This window comes from Misgurnus anguillicaudatus, chromosome 5, assembly GCF_027580225.2.
Source record: "Misgurnus anguillicaudatus chromosome 5, ASM2758022v2, whole genome shotgun sequence".
NCBI lineage: Eukaryota > Metazoa > Chordata > Actinopteri > Cypriniformes > Cobitidae > Misgurnus > Misgurnus anguillicaudatus.
Window position 1 is genome coordinate 40,407,462 of NC_073341.2, and position 10,322 is coordinate 40,417,783.

General features: G+C 36.2%; 1 long non-coding RNA gene across 2 annotated transcripts; it reads right to left on the reverse strand.

Moving 5' to 3' along the window:
- Positions 1–7,608: 7,608 nt before the first annotated feature.
- LOC129425698 (uncharacterized) lies at positions 7,609–9,903 on the reverse strand. 2 transcript variants are annotated; one of them, XR_012369454.1, is made up of 4 exons: positions 9,481–9,903; positions 9,141–9,164; positions 8,340–8,447; positions 7,609–7,906 (listed from the first exon to the last, which is right to left on the reverse strand). It is a non-coding gene; the product is annotated as an uncharacterized lncRNA (long non-coding RNA). The 2 variants fall into 2 exon arrangements; XR_008638203.2 differs by lacking the exon at positions 9,141–9,164 and having other exon boundaries at positions 9,481–9,897.
- Between the last annotated feature and the right edge of the window lie 419 nt (positions 9,904–10,322).

The window sequence follows — 10,322 nt, forward strand, 5'->3', positions numbered from 1 at the left end:
CTAGCAAATAACTTAATCATTGTCTCTGTATAAACTGAAGAAGAATATAAGATTTAATTCATTAGTAGTGAATGCATTAGCTATCCTGAAATAACAATGAACCATTGTAGTGATTCATCTACTGTATGTGTTCATGTTTATTTATACAGTGAATACAAGACCAGAATATATTCAATGTAAACATGTTAAACTATGTGTAATTAGCCTGTATAAATACATGTAATTGTTAATAGTTGTTTTATTGCATGAATTAATGTTAATAAACCGCTATGTGGATGTAATGTGGAAAAAATCAGCTTATTGTTATTGTGAACATAATTTTACAAAGTAAAGATTGTTTACAGACTGTAAAGAAATGTTTTCTTTCTTTCCAAATCAAGTTGAGTTTCTTCAACCTTTTAATTTTTTATTGCTTAACGTAATTTGATAAGTTAAAGAGTGAGCTAAAATTTTTAAATAGTGATGAAATTATGCTTAAAAACTAAAGGCATGCAGCAAAAAATTTTTATAATGTATTATACCACGGGTCTGTTGAATGCTGCATTCTGATTGGCTGAGAAATGTTCTATGGGTGTTGATTATTTTTCTGTAAACCGCACACCTAACTTGTCAAATGTCTTAAAAATAGGAACCAGAGCAATGTTTGTGGTAACCGTGGTATAAGCGGAATAATTGACTCCGGTCCTGCATTATTTTCTTGTAATTCAATGGCCCGTCGTCAATTATTCCTTACTAATTACATTGCATACTTTCTATATATACTATTATTTTTACCCGTTTGCAATAACCTGGGGCCTCATTTATAAAATGCTGCGTAGAAACCGGCTTAAACACTAATTTCTCAAAAGTGCGTTTGTGTGATTCATAAAACGAATGAAAATGCATGTATACATGTGAAATCTATAAATTGCAAATCTTGAAATTCTGCAGCTAAATAATTTTAAATCTCTGCATTTAAACGACAAATCATTGACATAAAAAATTCGGAGCCCCTAAGGGGACATGGAGAAAAAATTAAATAAAGTTTAGTTTCGCGTGCGCATGTGAAGCTATCGAGTTAAGTTTCATGTGCGCACGCGAAAGTTTCAAGTGAATTCATTAACAGTAGTGAATGCATTAGCTATCATGAAATAACAATGAACCAATATAGTGATTGATCTATTTGTTCATGTTTATTTATACAGTAAATACAGGACCAGAATTTATTCAATGTAAACATATTAAACTATGCAGAAATTATCATTAGCCAATATTAAAACATGTAATTAACTGTTAATAGTTGTTTCATTGCATAAATTAATGTTAAGAAATTGTTGGCTATAAAAAATCACATCAGCTTATTGTTATTGTTAACATAATTTTAGAAAGTAAACATTGTTCACGGACTGTAAAAAATGTTTTCTTACTTATTAATAAGGTTAAGCTTCTTCAACTTGTTTTTTTTTTAATTGCTTAATGTAAGTTGATTACGGAGCCCCTAAGGAGACATGGAGCAAAAATGAAAAAAGCAAAAGTTTTACGTGTGCACGCGAAACTTAACTTTTTAAAAAATTCTGCACATGAAGGTTTCGCGTGAGCACGCGGAAGTTTCACTTGATCATGCAGCGGTTTCACGTGAGCACATGAAACTAAACTTTTGATTTTTTACTCCAATGTCACCTTAGGGGCTCGGTAGTTGATAAGTTAAAGTGTAGTAAAATTTTTAAATAGTGGTGACATGACTTGTAAAGCTAGTATTTATTATGCCTAAAAACTAAAGGCATGCAGCAAAAAATGTTTATAATGTATAATTACATTGCATACTTTATTTATACATATGCGATTCATAAAACGAACAAAAATGCGTGTATAGATGTGAAATCTATAAATCGCAAATATTGAAATTGTGCACAGCTAAAAAAATTTCAATTTCTGCGTTTAAACGATGCCTAACTAATGTCATTGACATATAAGAAGCACCTGTCAATGTTTAAATCCTTTACGAGCAACAAAAAGACTTTCCAAAAACCTGCAGCAATCGGACAAGCAAAAGGGCTTACATCTGCTTAGACCCTGACGTGGCTCTAGTACTTTTTCACGTCAAAGTCTTATAAGTATGGACTTTGCCGTGGATTTTTGCATATGCACACTTTACGATCAAATATATGCGTACGCATGCTTTATAAATGAGGCCCCTGCGTGTGTCAGATACAACAGACTTACAAAATGTGCAGCGCTGTGAATCCCCAGGACCTGAATTGAAAACCACTGATCTAATATATGTGAAGAAGACAGACTGTTCTTACTGTATATAAACACCAAAGCAACACTTTCAGATCATGTGATCATGCATGTGTAAGAAGAACAAGCAATGTACAGTATCATACCTGGGCTTAAGGTTCATATCCCTTCATAAACTTTAGTAACATGTTCGTGTGTACCAATGCTTAATCAATACCCACCGGTCTGAAGAATTGACGAAATTGACAGATTTAGCATGGAGAGATGTTAGGAGCCGCAACCCAACAGCTTGGATGAATTATAAGCAGTGAGCTGGGCCGCAGAGCTGCTGTTATCCAGGTCTCCTGGCAAATTTTGTGAAATGTGCCTTGAAGAGAAAGCCAGACCCAATATGGTGCCCTCTGTCCCCAGAGGCAGGCGATGTCCAGATGGCTCTCTCTCACTTTCCATCCTCGTCTCAAATGCGCCCTGCTTTCTCTCTCAATCTAAATTGGTAAAGGAGCCGAGCAGCAAAGCGGTATGTGCGTTAACCGAATCTGGACCGACTGCCCTCATTAAACCTTATTAGAAAGTTAATAAACAGAAATATATAATATCATCTACAAGCAATTGGTTTTATATGTTTGTTAGCCACAGACGCAAAGAACTTCATGGAGTGGAAAGCAGCTTGTTACTGGAATAAAACGGCGTACTGTGACAAATTGAAATTCAAAATGTTTTATGAGTGTAATAAATGAGAATTGTGTTTAAATTGATGTAATATTATTTGTATTATTAAAATATCATTTCTTTATGACACTTTAATTGCACTGATTGTTTTTAATGCTATTTTTATCCTGTAAAGTAAATGTTGTCTTGGTAAAGTATAATACCACTGAGCTTATGAACAGTGGCAGCCGGTGACTTCTCTTCCAAGGTGCACAAATTCAAAATATGTGTTCGATGCGTTGTGTGTGCGACCCGTCATGTCAAAATATGTGTCCGGCTTGTCATGTGTGTGGCTCGTCATGTCAAAATATGTGTTCGGTGCATTGTGTGTGTGGCTTGTCATTTCAAATATGTGTTCAGCACGTCATGTGTGTCTCTCGTCATGTCAAAATATATGTTCAGTGCATTGTGTGTGTGGCTTGTCATGTCAAATATGTGTTCGGCACGTCGTGTGTGTCTCTCGTCATGTCAAAATATGTGTTCGGTGCATTCTGTGTGTGGCTTGTCATGTCAAATATGTGTTCGGTACGTCATGTGTGTCTGTCGTCATGTCAAAATATGTGTTTGGTGCATTGTGTGTGCGACCCGTCATGTCAAAATATGTGTCTGGCTTGTCATGTGTGTGGCTTGTCATTTCAAATATGTGTTCGGCATGTCGTGTGTATCTCTCGTCATGTCAAAAAATGTGTTCGGTGCATCATGTGTGTGGCTTGTCATGTCAAATACGTGTTCGGTACGTCATGTTTGTCTGTCGTCATGTCAAAACATGTGTTCGGTACGTCATGTGTGTGGCTCGTCATGTCAAATTATGTGTTCGGTGCATCATGTTTGTGGCTTGTCATGTCAAATATGTGTGTGGCACGTCATGTGTGTCTCTCGTCATGTCAAAATATGTGTGTGGCTCGTCATGTGTGTGGCTTGTCATTTCAAATATGTGTTCGGCACGTTGTGTGTGTCTCTCGTCATGTCAAAATATGTGTTCGGTGCATCATGTGTGTGGCTTGTCATGTCAAATATGTGTTCGGTATGTCATGTGTGTCTGTCGTCATGTCAACATATGTGTCCGGCTTGTCATGTGTGTGGCTCGTCATGTCAAAATATGTGTTCAGTGCATTGTGTGTGTGGCTTGTCATTTCAAATATGTGTTCGGCACGTCGTGTGTGTCTCTCGTCATTTCAAATATGTGTTCGGCACGTCATGTGTGTCTCTCGTCATGTCAAAATATGTGTTTGGTGCATCATGTGTGTGGCTTGTCATTTCAAATATGTGTTCGGCACGTCATGTGTGTCTCTCGTCATGTCAAAATATGTGTTTGGCACGTCGTGTGTATGGCTAAGCATGTCAAAATATGTGTTCGGTGCGTCGTGTGGCTCATATTTTAACATGATGCACATAGGTTCACATGACACGGCAAACACATATTTTGACATGACATGAAACAACACATGACGGGATAAATACATGTTTTGCGCCGTCGAAAAAGAAGTCACCGGCCACCACTGCTTATGAACGAATGCATTAGGCAGATGCTGACATGCTGAGCTGCAGATATGCAAACACTGTACTTGCACTCCAAAGCCGTAAACAGAAATAGTTCACTCACATGACTTTTCATACATCATAATTATGTTATTGCAAATGCAAAAAAATATTTTTCTAGGAATATCCACAATGCTACAAGCTGAGAAGAAACCACCGAGCACCAGCATTTGCTTTCATAACATGGAAAAGAGTATCTTTCTCAGCAGAAGAAAGTCATGCGATGGTGAGTAAGTTTTTGGGTGAACTTTTTCTATTATTTGTAATTTAAACTCCTGCAATATTGTCTGTCTCTTTCAGAAGATCCCATCGTGTCTCTTGGGGTTCACTTAATTCAGACAGAATGAAATGTGACCAATGAAGTGGAGAACAAAGAAGAGTACCAAGCAATTAGCGCCTGTCGTTCTTATCCACGTCTACTAGCGTGACATCAATTCAGACCTGTATGAAGAAGGGAATGAGCTGAATCATATCTTCAACAGATGTGCATCTCTTCTGCACCTGCTCCTTCTTATTGAATCGAATGAAGGTGCTTCAACTCTGAAAGACATTGTGAATGGTTTCCATGCTCTTCAGCACCGCTAAGGACCATAAATTAGATCTTCATGCATTAAGATTGTCTTCAAGAGGTTGGTCCTTCAACAGTTTTTTCTGGTCCCACTAGAATTTTTATAGCAGGATGATGCCAGAGTCACAAAATTACGCTCGCTGAAAGCGAGTAAGCAATGACTTTGGCCAGTAGATTAAAAGGATCTTCTTAACCGTTGGTTGGCAACTTTATTAGGAACTAAAAACATAATACATAGTTTATGTCAAATTGTAAGAATGATACTTTGACCTGATATAAGCAACATATCTATAAAACATCTGTCACAAGGTTATAGCCAACAACTTTTATCTTAGTAGAAACGTCTCCATAAATCCATGTGGTAACACATTTTTGATAAATGCATTTTTGCATGCTCCTTTTATAACCACAGACATCAATGTCTATACTGAAGATGGTGGTGAAACTTGTAATGTGTATGCATGCATTCTTGTGCATTGGAATTGAAATGCCCAACATCAGTGTATCTTGTTGAGTCAAAAGCAGATTCTGCAGATTAACTGTTAGAAAGGCATTCAAATCGATGCATAATAAGAAACCAAACTAATCTTGCACAACATTCTGTATTTTAATACTTTCTCATTTACTGTGACGGGGTCAATGAGTCTTTGAAAGAACACATGGTTCCACAAATGTCAAAATTATTTCCATCTATTAGGGAAAGTAAGCCTAAGTAATTTGCTATGAAATATCAAAGTTCTGCTCGGGTTGCTACATCTGCTAAAGTGATTCGTTTGCTTCATCTCCCCTGCTGTGTGAATCAAAAAACATTAGCAAAACAACCAAATCTTTCAGTCTTTAATAAAAGCGGCATTGGTGATTTTAATCTCGCAGCTTGGAGATATATGGAATTACATTTGTGTCAAATTAAAAGCACGCAACTTTTGCAAAAACAAACAAAAATATACATTGATAAAAGAAAAAAACTATCTGAAAATAAAAACAATCAACTAACTAGCAAAAAAATTAACATTATCTTTAAATATACTGCATTCTTTGTTTATAGTTTTCTAAGTTTCACTTTCACTAAATATAGTTTTGAATGTGCTGCAAATGTTTTCGTTTTCACTTTCCAAGTTTTCGTTTGCGCTTCACAAATTTACGTTCTCCATTTTGACACAAACCTCTCGTGAGGGGCGGGCTTAACAGCGGTTCGCTCTTATTGGCTTGTGAGATTTTGATTGACAGCTCATTGAACCGGAACAGAAGGTGGCAGTAGTGCACCAATAAGCTGGATCCCAACCGCTGTTAAAAATAACAAGAAGAAGACGATCGGACGCAGTTTATCAGCGGAGCTGCAAGTAGTCTAAACAAACGGTAATAAGAGTATATTAATTTAATGATAAAACACGGATATTTTACACGTCAGCAGAAGAATAACAACAGTTCAAGATGAGTAATCGAGAGGCTCACGGTCCGGAGCAACAACACCATCCTCCTCGGCCGGACAATCGAGGCAACCTTACCTGAGGTAAGTTAAGTTTAATAACTATCAAAATAAATAGAATAATCCCACTGCAAGTTTTATTGATGTGCTGCTGAGGAGGTTTTTGCTGTTAGCCGTGCACAGGGTGACCAGCTGCAAAATTTCAGGGTTCTTATGTTAACCTTGTCTGTAAATTTGCGGTTTTCTAAAGCAACAATTAGTTACAAACAAGTTATACATTTTAAAGTATTAGTGTTGAATGACTATTGTGCTATATGTAGTAATGTCATTAAATGCTTATTGTTTATTTTACTGCCCTAGACGGCGAAACTCAGGACGAGGCAGCACTTTCTGTCCCACAAGTGATGCAGGGGTTGACAGGCACCTGCTTCTGTCAGAGAAAAACGCCTTCAAAATAACTGATAATAACTTTGATCACACATGCATGCACCGAAGGCCAAGCAAATGAATTTAAAGAAAGAATGGAAACAGCAGTGCAACATAATGCTTACTTTTACAGAGTGTCAGTTGAAATGAACTCAAATGTCTAGACTAAATGTTTCTCCCAATAGTAATGTTTTTTTTTTATCATTTATAGATGCTGTTTAACAGTTGTTAATGACTTTACATGCATCTGAATGGTTTACAGAGTCTTAAAGGGATAGTTCACACAACAATGAAAATTCTGTTATTATTTACTCAGTCTCATGTTGTTGTAAACCTATTTAAGTTTCTTTATTCTGCTGAGAAGATATTTTGATAAATGATGGTAAGCACACATGAGAGTGTACCCATTGACGTCTAAAGTACAAATTAAATCTAAGGAGGAAAATGGAGGACAGTTAATTTTCTATGTCACGTGATGTTTAAACACACCAACAGAAAGCAGTTTCTAATGTAATCATCCATATGCCGATATATAACATGCATAACGTCTTGCATTGCATTTGTCCTTCATGTTTATCTGCGTTGACTCTCAGATATGTAAAGCACAGGCAGACAGATGTAGTGAGAAGGCATGATATATAAAGATAAATTACCAGCACAACGCTATAAAGTGTTGCCATGAATAACTCTGCACATGCATATGAATCACAATAAGAGGGGAATCCCAGCAGTCAGAGATGTGTCTCCATTGTGATTACAGGTGGGAAATAGTTTTAAAGGAAAGGTACATCTGTGAACCAGCTTTTGTATCTTGTAAACCTGAAAATGACTTTTACAATTTAAATGGAGCACAGTCTTTGGATGACATCAAGTGTCTGTTGGTATAACTCCTAGACATTCAATGGTGATATCAAAGGCTTTTGGTCTGACAAAGGACAATAGATCTCTGGCACCATGACCACACCATCATCCTCTGTGACATTGTCAACAATTTCCTCTTGAAAAAGTTGCTCCACCATCTGAAAAAGAAACAATGTGTTATAATGCTAACCAAATTTAGTTTGATACATTTCTAAGAACACATAATTACATAATGCCAAAGTAACTATATGCAAGTACATGAATGTCAAGAATAAAAATCCTGATATTTAGTTAATATCATTCCAATCTCATGTAACATAAGCCCTATTTACACATGGCATTGGATGAGTCTTGAGACCACATTTGCTTTAAGGGGAAGGGGACAGCACACTACTTACTATGATAATGAGTAATGACTTTGCAAAATAGTTTGGGGGGAAGGATGTATTATTACAGTGTTTTTGTTGTTGTTGTTTATTAAGAGTTTAATATGTCATGCCATCTACCTGGCTAGAATTATGAATAAAAATAAAATATGAAAAATGAAACATTAATTCTTGATAAATATTCTAAAATGAAATCTGGTCTTACAAAATAGGTGCAGTTCACCTGCCGAATCAAGCACTGTCTCTTCTTCCATTGCAGTTCTTCATAGTACAAGAGACAGCTGAACAAACATCACACCATAGAGGCTCAATTCTAAAAAAAAAGAGATAGAGAAGTATGGTCAAATCGTAGCTTATAAAAAAGCAATGTCTGTCCATAGTAAATCATCATGTGAAGTATTATGGAAACCAAATTAGTGGCATTCCTACATTAAGGGCAGGTAGGCTGAATAATACCAGATGTGGTGCAGATATGCATTTTTAGAGTGCTGCTAATACGCCTAAATAAGACAATTCTGTCGTCATTTACTCACCATCATGTCGTTCCAAACCCTTAAGACTTTGGTTCATCTTCTGAACACAAGTAAATATCTTTAAAATGTTATCTTTTCAAAGAGAGCTTTCTGTCCCACCAGTAACAGCAAACATGACTACCCCTTTGAAAGCATTGTGCTACATAAGGTTAAAATGTGCTACATAAGGTTAAAATGAAGCCTTGAAAGGGGCCCTTTCAAGGCTTCATTTTAACCTTATGTAGCACAGTGCTCTTGTAAACGTGCATTAAAGATTAATTGATTTGAATTAAAATTGATTTAAACTAAACATTCGCTGCAAAATATGTTCTCACGCTTGTTCTTGTAGAAATAGCTAACATGAATTCTATGCTGAACTCGTTACATTTCAAATCTAATAAAAACATAAACTAAAAAAAACTAAAAATTTACCAAAGCCCCTTTAAATTGGTATTTTATATACAGAGAACAACATGAGATGGTTCAGTGCCTACCTGGAGAAATTACACTCTTTGGTCCTGATAAGTAATATAAAAAGAAAAGCGGAATTAGGCTAAAATCTTATATTTGTTTTTTATGGACAATAATAAAGATAGAATTGTTTGCCTAACCACAATTAAAGAAAGATCATTATCTTTGCGTTTCACATATCCATTGTAAGCCTAAATGTGCCAAAGTAGACTATGGAACAAATGGGTCTGTTACATCTTTGCTCTGCTTTGAGAAATGCAATACCATTCATATACAGTTTAACACAACTGTTGCAGCCTTCACACATGAATAAATCTTGCAGTGGGATTATTCTATTTATTTTGATAGTTATTACAAACTTACCTCAGGCTGCCTCGATTTTCCGGCCGAGGAGGATGGTGTTGGTGCTCCGGACCGTGAGCCTCTCGATTACTCATCTTGAACTATTGTAATTCCTCTGCTGACGTGTAAAATATCCGTGTATTATCAATAATGTTCTTTAATATACTCTTATTACCGTTTGTTTAGACTACTTGCAGCTCCGCTGATAAACTGCGTCCGATCGTCTTCTTCTTGTTATTTTTAACAGCGGTTGGGATCCAGCTTATTGGTGCACTACCGCCACCTTCTGTTCCGGGGTTCCGGTTCAATGAGCTGTCAATCAAAATCTCACAAGCCAATAAGAGCGAACCGCTGTTAAGCCCGCCCCTCACGAGAGGTTTGTGTCAAAATGGAGAACGTAAATTTGCGAATCGCAAACAAAAACTTGGAAAGTGAGAACGTAAACATTTGCAGCACATTCAAAACTATGTTTTGTGAAAGTGAAACTTGTAAAACTACAAACAAAGAATGCAGTATATTTAAAGATGATGTTAATTTTTTTGCTAGTTAGTTGATTGTTTTTATTTTCAGATTGTTTTTTTCTTTTATCAATGTATATTTTTGTTTGTTTTTGCAAAAGTTGCGTTCGTTTAATTTGACACAAATGTAATTCCATAGAGAGATATTGCCCCCCCACCCTTTGTAACCAAACATGTGTCCTGAATCAAAAAATATGTTGTTCTTTAATATTTCTTGAAAAAAATCTTCACCTGTCTTTTGTAATGAAATGCAGTCTGCATAAAGATGATAACCTTTATTCCCAGCTTGTTCAATATCCAGCCTGCTCTCACAGTTAATATGTTGTATTAATACGTAACTCTCTT